The 14,770-nt window shown below is 44.9% G+C and overlaps 1 long non-coding RNA gene and 1 pseudogene across 4 annotated transcripts in view; one reads left to right on the plus strand and one right to left on the minus strand.

Annotated features, from left to right (window-relative positions):
• The window catches only part of LOC307181435, a 2,786,049-nt gene that overhangs the window by 306,116 nt on the left and 2,465,163 nt on the right, over nucleotides 1-14,770 (minus strand). The window lies entirely within an intron of this gene.
• Nucleotides 6,334-7,963, plus strand: LOC307181449 (protein-L-isoaspartate O-methyltransferase domain-containing protein 2-like; annotated as a pseudogene). Its single transcript has one exon. The product of its transcript is annotated as a protein-L-isoaspartate O-methyltransferase domain-containing protein 2-like (transcript).

Here is a 14,770-nt window from a genome sequence, read left to right on the forward strand (position 1 = left end):
AGAAACATCATAAGATATCAGTAATACACGGAATGGAACCTTGGCTACACAGGAACTGAATTACAGAACAGAACAGGGTCTCAAATTTAGAAAACCAACTTATTCTTGCTTAAGGGTAAAGGTGAGTTGGGGTGCTGCATAAAACCAGAGATTGAAATGAGCACAGATAAAGTTCCTTAAGTCAAATATGGAATAGACAAGAGCTACTCCTTGCTCAACGAAATGGACTCAACACCGCATATTAAACGCCTAAGAATGTACCTGAATAGTAAGTATCGTAAAACCTATGGATTGCTATGTCTCCAAAAGAGAATCAAGCATGTGTACAGGGGCATAAACGCAGCAGTGATAGGATTGGAGAGGTTCGGTGAGCAAATGAAGACCCTTTGAAGTCACATTGCATGGTACCCATTCCACGGGTTTCAACTACCCAGCTTTTAGGTATTTTTCCTTCAGCTAAAACATGCATGTGGAACCCAGAGTATGATCAACCATGTGATCGGGAGACGTGTTCAAATATGTCTCAGTTTTCCTCCCCTGGTACTCGGGTGCAACATTCCAGACGCTTTACTAACACTCTCCCCACTTGGAGAGTCAGTCCCTTTAACCTCCTGTTTGGCCCAGTTTGCAATTTCTGCGGAAGATGAACAGGAATAGCGAGAACCAATGAGAGGCTAGCTGGAGGTGTCTGGACGGGCAAATTTAACTCTCATTTCCCACCAGGAAGAGGAATTAACCAAAGGCTCAGCGTGCCGTGCTGGAACCAGATTAGGGCCTGAAGCCATCCTGCGGTGTTGCGGCCAGGTCACAAGAAAGCGAGTTGAAGAAAGGAGCTCAGGGGCACTGTAATTCACAAACCTGCAGAGTTATAAATGACAGCTATCGTCCAAAAATACACTGAAGTAAGGCTGCCAAGAGGACTTGAAAGCGGGGCAGAATTGCAGGAAACCGATTTCAGGAGGTAGACTGGAATTGCATTGAAAGCATAGGAAAAGAGGCAGAACGTCCACAATGATGCACTTGGCCAAAAAGGGCGTATGCATTTTTTCCTGAATATATTCAGGAAAAAACGCATACGCCCTTTTTGGCCAACCAAGCAAGCTTGCAAAGGAAATCTGCACTACAATGAAGTCTCACTTCCCCCCGGTCAAAAGGGCCATCTGAAAAAAGTGTAAAATCCAGAAAGGCAGGACAGGCCATGGAGAACTGGGAGCCTTGTTATGCTGATGGGCGGGATGTAAATTGCCAACAGACACTCGGGAGAAGTGTATGGTGTATCCTGAAACATCTAAAAAACAAAGCAACAGAGCCTAGGGCACTTCCACTTATGGTCCTATAGCTTAGGGAAATTAAAATCAAAAAGACACAGCCACCCCAAAGTTTGGGACGCTTCTGTTTACAACAACCTCGTTTACCGTACAAGTTCAATATCACAGAAAGTGAAAAATGGATAAAGAACTTGTGGTACTTACGTACAATGCAGTATCACTCAGCAATGAAATCTATGTCATCAGGCCCGTAGCAGCATAATGAGTGGATTCAGGTACGATGATTCTAACTGAAATAAGTCACACAGAAAAAGAAACATCATAAGATATCACTAATACACGGAATGTAAACTTGGCTACACAGGAACTGAATTCCAAAACAGAACAGGGTCTCAAATTTAGAAAACCAACTTATGCTTGCTTAAGGGGAAAGGTGAGTTGGGGTGCTGCATAAAACCAGAGATTGAAATGAGCACAGATAAAGTTCCTTAAGCCAAATATGGAATAGACAAGAGCTACTCCTTGCTCAACGAAATGGACTCAACACCCCATATTAAACGCCTAAGAATGTACCTGACTAGTAAGTATCTTAAAACCTATGGATTGCTATGTCTCCGAAAGAGAATCAAGCATGTGTACAGGGGCATAAACGCAGCAGTGATAGGATTGGAGAGGTTCGGTGAGCAAATGAAGACCCTTTGAAGTCATATTGCATGGTACCCATTCCACGGGTTTCAACTACCCAGGTTTAAGGTATTCTTCCTTCAGCTAAAACATGCATGTGGAACCTAGAGTATGATCAACCATGTGATCGGGAGACGTGTTCAAATATGTCTCAGTTTTCCTCCCCTGGTACTCGGGTGCAACATTCCAGACGCTTTACTAACACTCTCCCCACTTGGAGAGTCAGTCCCTTTAACCTCCTGTTTGGCCCAGTTTGCAATATCTGCGGAAGATGAACAGGAATAGCGAGAACCAATGAGAGGCTAGCTGGAGGTGTCTGGACGGGCAAATTTAACCTTCATTTCCCACCAGGAAGAGGAATTAACCAAAGGCTCAGCATGCCGGGCCGGAACCAGATTAGGGCCTGAAGCCATCCTGCGGTGTTGCGGCCAGGTCACAAGAAAGCGAGTTGAAGAAAGGAGCTCAGGGGCACTGTAATTCACAAACCTGCAGAGTTATAAATGACAGCTATCGTCCAAAAATAGACTGAAGTAAGGCTGCCAAGAGGACTTGAAAGCGGGGCAGAATTGCAGGAAACCGATTTCAGGAGGTAGACTGGAATTGCATTGAAAGCATAGGAAAAGAGGCAGAACGTCCACAATGATGCACTTGGCCAAAAAGGGCGTATGCATTTTTTCCTGAATATATTCAGGAAAAAACGCATACGCCCTTTTTGGCCAACCAGGCAAGCTTGCAAAGGAAATCTGCACTACAATGAAGTCTCATTTCCCCCGGTCAAAAGGGCCATCTGAAAAAAGTGTAAAATCCAGAAAGGCAGGACAGGCCATGGAGAACTGGGAGCCTTGTTATGCTGATGGGCGGGATGTAAATTGCCAACAGACACTCGGGAGAAGTGTATGGTGTTTCCTGAAACATCTAAAAAACAAAGCAACAGAGCCTAGGGCACTTCCACTTATGGTCCTATAGCTTAGGGAAATTAAAATCAAAAAGACACAGCCACCCCAAAGTTTGGGACGCCTCTGTTTACAAGAACCTCGTTTACAGTACAAGTTCAACATCGCAGAAAGTGAAAAATGGATAAAGAAGTTGTGGTATTTACTTACAAAGCAATATCACTCAGCAATGAAATCTATGTCATCAGGCCCTTAGCATCACAATGAGTGGATTCAGGTATGATGATTCTAACTGAAATAAGTCACACAGAAAAAGAAACATCATAAGATATCAGTAATACACGGAATGGAACCTTGGCTACACAGGAACTGAATTACAGAACAGAACAGGGTCTCAAATTTAGAAAACCAACTTATTCTTGCTTAAGGGTAAAGGTGAGTTGGGGTGCTGCATAAAACCAGAGATTGAAATGAGCACAGATAAAGTTCCTTAAGTCAAATATGGAATAGACAAGAGCTACTCCTTGCTCAATGAAATGGACTCAACACCGCATATTAAACGCCTAAGAATGTACCTGACTAGTAAGTATCGTAAAACCTATGGATTGCTATGTCTCCAAAAGACAATCAAGCATGTGTACAGGGGCATAAACGCAGCAGTGATAGGATTGGAGAGGTTCGGTGAGCAAATGAAGACACTTTGAAGTCATATTGCATGGTACCCATTGCACGGGTCTCAACTCTCCAGGTTTAAGGTATTCTTCCTTCAGCTAAAACATGCATGTGGAACCCAAGTATGATCAACCATGTGAACGGGACACGTGTTCAAATATGTCTCAGTTTTCCTCCCCTGGTACTCGGGTGCAACATTCCAGACGCTTTACTAACACTCTCCCCACTTGGAGAGTCAGCACCTTTAACCTCCTGTTGGCCCAGTTTGCAATTTCTGCGGAAGATGAACAGGAATAGCGAGAACCAATGAGAGGCTAGCTGGAGGTGTCTGGACGGGCCAATTGAACTCTCATTTCCCACCAGGAAGAGGAATTAACCAAAGGCTCAGTGTGCCGTGCCGAAACCAGATTAGGGCCTGAAGCCATCCTGCGGTGTTGTGGCCAGGTCACAAGAAAGCGAGTTGAAGAAAGGAGCTCAGGGTCACTGTAATTCACAAACCTGCAGAGTTATAAATGACAGCAATCGTCCAAAAATAGACTGAAGTAAGGCTGCCAAGAGGACTTGAAAGTGGGGCAGAATTGCAGGAAACCGATTTCAGGAGGTAGACTGGAATTGCATTGAAAGCATAGGAAAAGAGGCAGAACGTCCACAATGATGCACTTGGCCGAAAAGGGCGTATGCGTTTTTTCCTGAATATATTCAGGAAAAAACGCATACGCCCTTTTTGGCCAACCAAGCAAGCTTGCAAAGGAAATCTGCACTACAATGAAGTCTCACTTCCCCCCGGTCAAAAGGGCCATCTGAAAAAAGTGTAAAATCCAGAAAGGCAGGACAGGCCATGGAGAACTGGGAGCCTTGTTATGCTGAAGGGCGGGATGTAAATTGCCAAAAACCACTCGGGAGAAGTGTATGGTGTTTCCTGAAACATCTAAAAAACAAAGCAACAGAGCCTAGGGCACTGCCACTTATGGTCCTATAGCTTAGGGAAATTAAAATCAAAAAGACACAGCCACCCCAAAGTTTGGAACGGCTCTGTTTACAAGAACCTCGTTTACAGTACAAGTTCAACATCGCAGAAAGTGAAAAATGGATAAAGAAGTTGTGGTATTCACTTACAAAGCAATATCACTCAGCAATGAAATCTATGTCATCAGGCCCTTAGCAGCACAATGAGTGGATTCAGGTATGATGATTCTAACTGAAATAAGTCACACAGAAAAAGAAACATCATAAGATATCAGTAATACACGGAATGGAAACTTGGCTACACAGGAACTGAATTACAGAACAGAACAGGGTCTCACATTTAGAAAAACAACTTATGCTTGCTTAAGGGTAAAGGTGAGTTGGGGTGCTGCATAAAACCAGAGATTGAAATGAGCACAGATAAAGTTCCTTAAGCCAAATATGGAATAGACAAGAGCTACTCCTTGCTCAACGAAATGGACTCAACACCGCATATTAAACGCCTAAGAATGTAACTGACTTGTAAGTATCTTAAAACCTATGGATTGCTATGTCTCCGAAAGAGAATCAAGCATGTGTACAGGGGCATAAACGCAGCAGTGATAGGATTGGAGAGGTTCGGTGAGCAAATGAAGACCCTTTGAAGTCATATTGCATGGTACCCATTCCACGGGTTTCAACTACCCAGGTTTAAGGTATTCTTCCTTCAGCTAAAACATGCATGTGGAACCTAGAGTATGATCAACCATGTGATCGGGAGACGTGTTCAAATATGTCTCAGTTTTCCTCCCCTGGTACTCGGGTGCAACATTCCAGACGCTTTACTAACACTCTCCCCACTTGGAGATTCAGTCCCTTTAACCTCCTGTTTGGTCCAGTTTGCAATTTCTGCGGAAGATGAACAGGAATAGCGAGAACTAATGAGAGACTAGCTGGAGGTGTCTGGACGGGCAAATTTAACTCTCATTTCCCACCAGGAAGAGGAATTAACCAAAGTCTCAGCGTGCTGTGCCGGAACCAGATTAGGGCCTGAAGCCATCCTGCGGTGTTGAGGGCAGGTCACAAGAAAGCGAGTTGAAGAAAGGAGCTCAGGGGCACTGTAATTCACAAACCTGCAGAGTTATAAATGACAGCTATCATCGAAAAATAGACTGAAGTAAGGCTGCCAAAAGGACTTGAAAGCGGGGCAGAATTGCAGGAAACCGATTTCAGGAGGTAGACTGGAATTGCATTGAAAGCCTAGGAAAAGAGGCAGAACGTCCACAATGATGCACTTGGCCAAAAAGGGCATATGCGTTTTATCCTGAATATATTCAGGAAAAAACGCATACGCCCTTTTTGGCCAACCAAGCAAGCTTGCAAAGGAAATCTGCACTACAATGAAGTCTCACTTCCCCCCGGTCAAAAGGGCCATCTGAAAAAAGTGTAAAATCCAGAAAGGCAGGACAGGCCATGGAGAACTGGGAGCCTTGTTATGCTGATGGGCAGGATGTAAATTGCCAACAGACACTGGGGAGAAGTGTATGGTGTTTCCTGAAACATCTAAAACACAAAGCAACAGAGCCTAGGGCACTTCCACTTATGGTCCTATAGCTTAGGGAAATTAAAATCAAAAAGACACAGCCACCCCAAAGTTTGGGACGCCTCTGTTTACAAGAACCTCGTTTACAGTACAAGTTCAACATCGCAGAAAGTGAAAAATGGATAAAGAAGTTGTGGTATTTACTTACAAAGCAATATCACTCAGCAATGAAATCTATGTCATCAGGCCCTTAGCAGCACAATGAGTGGATTCAGGTATGATGATTCTAACTGAAATAAGTCACACAGAAAAAGAAACATCATAAGATATCAGTAGGGCGGAGGTCGGGGCTGTGTAGTGGGAGGCGGTCTGGCGAGTGGCGCCGGAAGAGCTGCAGGTGCGGCCCAGCGGCCGATTCCGCGGGCCCGCCGAGCCAGGAGGTACTGAGCCGCCGCCGCCGCCGCCGCCGCCCTCGGCCCGGCCTGCAGCGGGGTATGGGGGCGGTGCGACCCCTCGGCCCCCTCCCCCTCTCTCCCTCCTCTCCACCCCTCCCCTTCCCGTGGTCCCGGGCTCCCGGACCCTCCCCCAGGGCCGCATTCTCCTCTCCCCGTCTTCCTGTCCTCTTCCGCTGTCCTCTCGTTCCCCACCCCCAAGCATAAACACCCCTCCGTGTCCCAGGCGTCTCCCGTCGCCCCTCCCCCCTCCCCGTGGGTCCGCCCTCCAGCGTTCCGGGGGTTCCCGAGGTCTCTCCAGCGGCAGCTTTCTGTAAGCGCGGTCCCGAAGATGGGAGGCGCGGTGAGTGCTGGTGAAGACAACGACGAGTTGATAGACCATCTGAAGGCGGCGCAGTACATCCGCTCCGAGCTGGTGGAGCAGGCCTTCCGAGCTGTTGACCGCGCCGACTATTACCTCGAGGAGTTTAAGGAGAACGCGTACAAGGACCTGGCGTGGAAGCACGGGAACATCCACCTCTCTGCTCCGTGCATCTATTCGGAGGTGATGGAGGCCCTGGACCTGCAGCCTGGCCTTTCCTTCCTGAACCTGGGCAGCGGCACCGGCTACCTCAGCTCCATGGTGGGGCTCATCCTCGGTCCTTTTGGTGTGAACCACGGGGTGGAACTCCATTCAGATGTGACAGAGTATGCGAAGCAGAAGCTGGACTTTTTCATCAGGACGAGTGACAGCTTCGACAAGTTTGACTTCTGCGAGCCCTCCTTCGTCACCAGCAATTGCCTGGAGATCTCTCCAGGCTGCTCTCAGTATGACCGGGTGTACTGCGGGGCAGGCGTGCAGAAGCAGCACGAGGGGTACATGAAGAGCCTCCTCAAAGTCGGGGGCGTCCTGGTCATGCCGCTGGAAGAGAAGTTGACTAAGATAACTCGGACGGGTCCTTCCGCCTGGGAAACCAAAAAGATTCTGGCTGTGTCTTTTGCTCCACTCGTCCAGCCCTGCCAGTCGGAGTCAGGAGAATCACGACTTGTCCACACCCCTGGCGGTTCGCAGCCTCCAGGACCTGGCGCGCATTGCCATCCGGGGCACCATTAAGAAGGTCATCCACCAGGAAGCTGTGAACAAAAACGGGAACGGACTGAAGAACACTCCCAGGTTTAAACGGAGGAGAGTTCGCCGCCGCCGAATGGAAACGATTGTCTTTTTGGACAAAGAGGTGTTTGCCAGTCGGCTCTCCAACCCCTCTGATGACACCAGCTGCGGAGACCTGGAAGACGAGTGGCAAGAAGAAGAGGTGACAACCCCGCCGGACACCAAGCCCGAGCCCCCGGTGAACTTCCTGCGTGATAAGGTCCTGAGCCTCCCTCTGCCAGATCCCCTGAAGTACTACCTGCTTTATTACAGAGAAAAGTAAGTCTGTGGTCCAGGGGAGGAGGCCAAGCCTTCCTGGAGGGCTGCCCGCAGCAGGTGCACTGGAGGAGGAAGGGGCTCCCGCTCTGCATCTCGTCTTCTCGTCTGTCCTTGACTGTCCTGTAGAGTTTTCATCCAGTCATCTGATTTCTGTAAACATAGTCTGACAAACATAAGGTGCAAGGGGGAATGTCTCAAAAGGGCGAGAGTCTCCTGGAGGAGGGGTTGACTTCACACTCTCAGGAAATGCTGAGGTCTACACGTGGAGGTGGCCTGGAGACCGTTTCTTACACAAGGTACACGTGTCTGCATCAGAAAGGAAAACTGAAGTTGAAATTAATCTGTGTTTCTTATAAAAGGTGAGACAAAAAGCACAAGTTGCTAAGTGTATGAAATCTTTTCTGAGTGGGACACGCCTATGTGCAAGTTTGAATTTTACGGAATCAACCTCTTAATTACTGGCACCGAGTAATTAAAGATTTATTAAAAGATTAATTTAAAAGATTTAACTAAATGTTTTAGTTATTTGGAACGTGGATACTTGATTGAAAAGCCCTCTCTTATTTTAAGTAAATTAATTACATCTTACGTGAGTTGTCAATTGTAATTTTAAAAAACAAAAATTGTGATGGGGAGAGGAATGAACGTATCAGATTGCCAGGTGTCTTTGTGGAATTGCAAAAGAATTCCAAGGCATTTTTTTCTGACACCTTTTGTTACCTTTAAAGTAACCAACATTGAGTAATCCCGTCAAAGAAAGTCCTGAAGAATGAAACAAGTGTTGTGTGTAAGTAATGAGCTGCATTACTTTTGCCCCAGAGACAGAGAGTACTGTTGACTCAACTTTAAATACAGTCAACGGTGTCTAAGGCTCAGTCCTCAGAGCAGGTGGGAAGTACTGGCTGCAGGAAATGGATTGGGGACGGTGTAGACGGCCTGTGGGTTGGTGTTTTGTTTTTTTTTTCAGTTGGCTATTGTTCTGTAATCACATAACAGTACTGATTCATAGATTTTATCTTTTATAATTCTGGAGAAAAATATTTGTTAGTTTTGTAATTTTTCCTAAGAACAAACGCGTGTTTGGTACATTGCATTAGAACAGTTTCACTCAAGTTTGACTTGTGGAATCCATCTTCTCCAGCGCTGTGTGTTGAGAGCTTCCTGTCTTATTAAGTCGTGGGTCTAGAAGAAGAGGCCGTCCTTTTAGTTAGGTGGCAGGATGTTTACAAGTGACACTGCTTCTTCCAAAACATTGGTTCTTTTCAGACTTTTCAGTTTTAACCAAAGTTAAACCCCAAATCAGAGTCATCCAGATTTTATGATTCATTTGATCTCTCAGCCTCTCAGGAGTTGCTGGATTTCAGTGTCTTTGTGGTTTTACCAGCTTCGCGGAGTTCTGGTTATTTTGTTTTGCCATTTATGCTTTTTTAAAGTAACTGAGTCATTTTATCACAGAACACTGCATGCACACATAGCTGGGAAAGCGGGTGTATTGCCCTAAATGGGTACCGTTAAGCTGTTGTAAAGAAGGGTTTCTTCATAGTCGTGTTTACCTGCCTTTAACTGAACGTCAAGCCTCATTGTCTCAGAGAGAAAAGCATGAGTCACGTTTACTTGCTAAGACTTCGGTTTGCAGATCTTGTTGACGTCATTCTAATTGATTTGTAGAGACCTCTGCAACACGTGGACGTTTTTGGACATGATATCTGAAATATTTTATATTAGGTGGCTTGACTAAATGTTTTTCTGTAATTGTATATGGATTTCCTTTTTTTTCAACCACATTTGCCTTTATGCTAGATTGTAGAAAGTCTTTGCGAGGCATAAGACATGTTTTCCCCTATGTATGTTAAACCTTTCCTAACATTTTGTATTTACATGTTGGTTTGTGACTTTTAAACCAGAATTTGGTTACAAGATATATATATATAGATATTGAATATAATATATGTGAAATAATTTGGTATTGATCTATCTAATAAATATAAAGGAGAATCATCAGTGAGTTTCCCTGTGTGTCAGCACCTTTCTCCGGAGTCAGTATGAGACACTACTTTCTGTTTTCAGACAGATGACTTATATATATAGTCTGTGTTGTCTGCAAGCTCTGTATTGTAAACCACATTCTAGACAATGGCTGACTTTTGTGTTTCGATTAGTCTGTATTTTTATATGTGACTTTCGTCTTGCAAGTAGTGCAGCCATAGACATGTGCAAAACAAGCAACAAATGTATAATATTAAGCACATAAGAAAGAAGCCAGCTGCGTATTTAAAAGTATTTTTGCCCATCTGGAACTTTCAGGGGATTAAGGCGAGAAATATGAAACAAAGGTTTTGATGAACTGATACACAAGCGATACCAATAAAGGTAGTTATGGCAAAAAAAAAAAAAAGATATCAGTAATACACGGAATGTAAACTTGGCTACACAGGAACTGAATTACAGAACAGAACAGGGTCTCAAATTTAGAAAACCAACTTATGCTTGCTTAAGGGTAAAGGTGAGTTGGGGTGCTGCATAAAACCAGATTGAAATGAGCACAGATAAAGTTCCTTAAGCCAAATATGGAATAGACAAGAGCTACTCCTTGCTCAACGAAATGGACTCAACACCGCATATTAAACGCCTAAGAATGTACCTGACTAGTAAGTATCTTAAAACCTATGGATTGCTATGTCTCCGAAAGAGAATCAAGCATGTGTACAGGGGCATAAACGCAGCAGTGATAGGATTGGAGAGGTTCGGTGAGCAAATGAAGACCCTTTGAAGTCATATTGCATGGTACCCATTCCACGGGTTTCAACTACCCAGGTTTAAGGTATTCTTCCTTCAGCTAAAACATGCATGTGGAACCTAGAGTATGATCAACCATGTGATCGGGAGACGTGTTCAAATATGTCTCAGTTTTCGTACCCTGGTACTCGGGTGCAACATTCCAGACGCTTTACTAACACTCTCCCGACTTAGAGAGTCAGTCCCTTTAACATCCTGTTTGGCCCAGTTTGCAATTTCTGCGGAGGATGAACAGGAATAGCGAGAACCAATGAGAGACTAGCTGGAGGTGTCTGGACGGGCAAATTTAACTCTCATTTCCCACCAGGAAGAGGAATTAACCAAAGGCTCAGCGTGCCGTGCCGGAACCAGATTAGGGCCTGAAGCCATCCTGCGGTGTTTCGGCCAGCTCACAAGAAAGCGAGTTGAAGAAAGGAGCTCAGGGGCACTGTAATTCACAAACCTGCAGAGTTATAAATGACAGCTATCGTCCAAAAATAGACTGAAGTAAGGCTGCCAAGAGGACTTGAAAGCGGGGCAGAATTGCAGGAAACCGATTTCAGGAGGTAGACTGGAATTGCATTGAAAGCATAGGAAAAGAGGCAGAACGTCCACAATGATGCACTTGGCCAAAAAGGGCGTATGCGTTTTTTCCTGAATATATTCAGGAAAAAACGCATACGCCCTTTTTGGCCAACCAAGCAAGCTTGCAAAGGAAATCTGCACTACAATGAAGTCTCACTTCCCCCCGGTCAAAAGGGCCATCTGAAAAAAGTGTAAAATCCAGAAAGGCAGGACAGGCCATGGAGAACTGGGAGCCTTGTTATGCTGATGGGTGGGATGTAAATTACCAACAGACACTCAGGAGAAGTGTATGGTGTTTCCTGAAACATCTAAAAAACAAAGCAACAGAGCCTAGGGCACTGCCACTTATGGTCCTATAGCTTAGGGAAATTAAAATCAAAAAGACACAGCCACCCCAAAGTTTGGGACGCCTCTGTTTACAAGAACCTCGTTTACAGTACAAGTTCAACATCGCAGAAAGTGAAAAATGGATAAAGAAGTTGTGGTATTTACTTACAAAGCAATATCACTCAGCAATGAAATCTATGTCATCAGGCCCTTAGCAGCACAATGAGTGGATTCAGGTATGATGATTCTAACTGAAATAAGTCACACAGAAAAAGAAACATCATAAGATATCAGTAATACACGGAATGGAAACTTGGCTACACAGGAACTGAATTACAGAACAGAACAGGGTCTCAAATTTAGAAAACCAACTTATGCTTGCTTAAGGGGAAAGGTGAGTTGGGGTGCTGCATAAAACCAGAGATTGAAATGAGCACAGATAAAGTTCCTTAAGCCAAATATGGAATAGACAAGAGCTACTCCTTGCTCAACGAAATGGACTCAACACCGCATATTAAACGCCTAAGAATGTACCTGACTAGTAAGTATCTTAAAACCTATGGATTGCTATGTCTCCGAAAGAGAATCAAGCATGTGTACAGGGGCATAAACGCAGCAGTGATAGGATTGGAGATGTTCGGTGAGCAAATGAAGACCCTTTGAAGTCATATTGCATGGTACCCATTCCACGGGTTTCAACTACCCAGGTTTAAGGTATTCTTCCTTCAGCTAAAACATGCATGTGGAACCCAGAGTATGATCAACCATGTGATCGGGAGACGTGTTCAAATATATCTCAGTTTTCGTACCCTGGTACTCGGGTGCAACATTCCAGACGCTTTACTAACAGTCTCCCGACTTGGAGAGTCAGTCCCTTTAACCTCCTGTTTGGCCCAGTTTGCAATTTCTGCGGAAGATGAACAGGAATAGCGAGAACCAATGAGAGACTAGCTGGAGGTGTGTGGACGGGCAAATTTAACTCTCATTTCCCACCAGGAAGAGGAATTAACCAAAGGCTCAGCGTGCCGTGCCGGAACCAGATTAGGGCCTGAAGCCATCCTGCGGTGTTGCGGCCAGGTCACAAGAAAGCGAGTTGAAGAAAGGAGCTCAGGGGCACTGTAATTCACAAACCTGCAGAGTTATAAATGACAGCTATCGTCCAAAAATAGACTGAAGTAAGGCTGCCAAGAGGACTTGAAAGCGGGGCAGAATTGCAGGAAACCGATTTCAGGAGGTAGACTGGAATTGCATTGAAAGCATAGGAAAAGAGGCAGAACGTCCACAATGATGCACTTGGCCAAAAAGGGCGTATGCGTTTTTTCCTGAATATATTCAGGAAAAAACGCATACGCCCTTTTTGGCCAACCAAGCAAGCTTGCAAAGGAAATCTGCACTACAATGAAGTCTCACTTCCCCCCGGTCAAAAGGGCCATCTGAAAAAAGTGTAAAATCCAGAAAGGCAGGACAGGCCATGGAGAACTGGGAGCCTTGTTATGCTGAAGGGCGGGATGTAAATTGCCAAAAACCACTCGGGAGAAGTGTATGGTGTTTCCTGAAACATCTAAAAAACAAAGCAACAGAGCCTAGGGCACTGCCACTTATGGTCCTATAGCTTAGGGAAATTAAAATCAAAAAGACACAGCCACCCCAAAGTTTGGAACGGCTCTGTTTACAAGAACCTCGTTTACAGTACAAGTTCAACATCGCAGAAAGTGAAAAATGGATAAAGAAGTTGTGGTATTCACTTACAAAGCAATATCACTCAGCAATGAAATCTATGTCATCAGGCCTTTAGCAGCACAATGAGTGGATTCAGGTATGATGATTCTAACTGAAATAAGTCACACAGAAAAAGAAACATCATAAGATATCAGTAATACACGGAATGGAAACTTGGCTACACAGGAACTGAATTACAGAACAGAACAGGGTCTGACATTTAGAAAAACAACTTATGCTTGCTTAAGGGTAAAGGTGAGTTGGGGTGCTGCATAAAACCAGAGATTGAAATGAGCACAGATAAAGTTCCTTAAGCCAAATATGGAATAGACAAGAGCTACTCCTTGCTCAACGAAATGGACTCAACACCGCATATTAAACGCCTAAGAATGTAACTGACTTGTAAGTATCTTAAAACCTATGGATTGCTATGTCTCCGAAAGAGAATCAAGCATGTGTACAGGGGCATAAACGCAGCAGTGATAGGATTGGAGAGGTTCGGTGAGCAAATGAAGACCCTTTGAAGTCATATTGCATGGTACCCATTACACGGGTCTCAACTCTCCAGGTTTAAGGTATTCTTCCTTCAGCTAAAACATGCATGTGGAACCCAAGTATGATCAACCATGTGATCGGGAGACGTGTTCAAATATGTCTCAGTTTTCCTCCCCTGGTACTCGGGTGCAACATTCCAGACGCTTTACTAACACTCTCCCCACTTGGAGAGTCAGCACCTTTAACCTCCTGTTTGGCCCAGTTTGCAATTTCTGCGGAAGATGAACAGGAATAGCGAGAACCAATGAGAGGCTAGCTGGAGGTGTCTGGACGGGCCAATTGAACTCTCATTTCCCACCAGGAAGAGGAATTAACCAAAGGCTCAGTGTGCCGTTCCGAAACCAGATTAGGGCCTGAAGCCATCCTGCGGTGTTGCGGCCAGCTCAAAAGAAAGCGAGTTGAAGAAAGGAGCTCAGGGGCACTGTAATTCACAAACCTGCAGAGTTATAAATGACAGCAATCGTCCAAAAATAGACTGAAGTAAGCCTGCCAAGAGGACTTGAAAGCGGGGCAGAATTGCAGGAAACCGATTTCAGGAGGTAGACTGGAATTGCATTGAAAGCATAGGAAAAGAGGCAGAACGTCCACAATGATGCACTTGGCCAAAAAGGGCGTATGCGTTTTTTCCTGAATATATTCAGGAAAAAACGCATACGCCCTTTTTGGCCAGCCAAGCAAGCTTGCAAAGGAAATCTGCACTACAATGAAGTCTCACTTCCCCCCGGTCAAAAGGGCCATCTGAAAAAAGTGTAAAATCCAGAAAGGCAGGACAGGCCATGGAGAACTGGGAGCCTTGTTATGCTGAAGGGCGGGATGTAAATTGCCAAAAACCACTCGGGAGAAGTGTATGGTGTTTCCTGAAACATCTAAAAAACAAAGCAACAGAACCTAGGGCACTTCCACTTATGGTCCTATAGCTTAGGGAATTTAAAATCAAAAAGACA

Source organism: Stenella coeruleoalba (assembly GCF_951394435.1).
Source record: "Stenella coeruleoalba genome assembly, contig: scaffold_29, whole genome shotgun sequence".
NCBI classification, from domain to species: domain Eukaryota; kingdom Metazoa; phylum Chordata; class Mammalia; order Artiodactyla; family Delphinidae; genus Stenella; species Stenella coeruleoalba.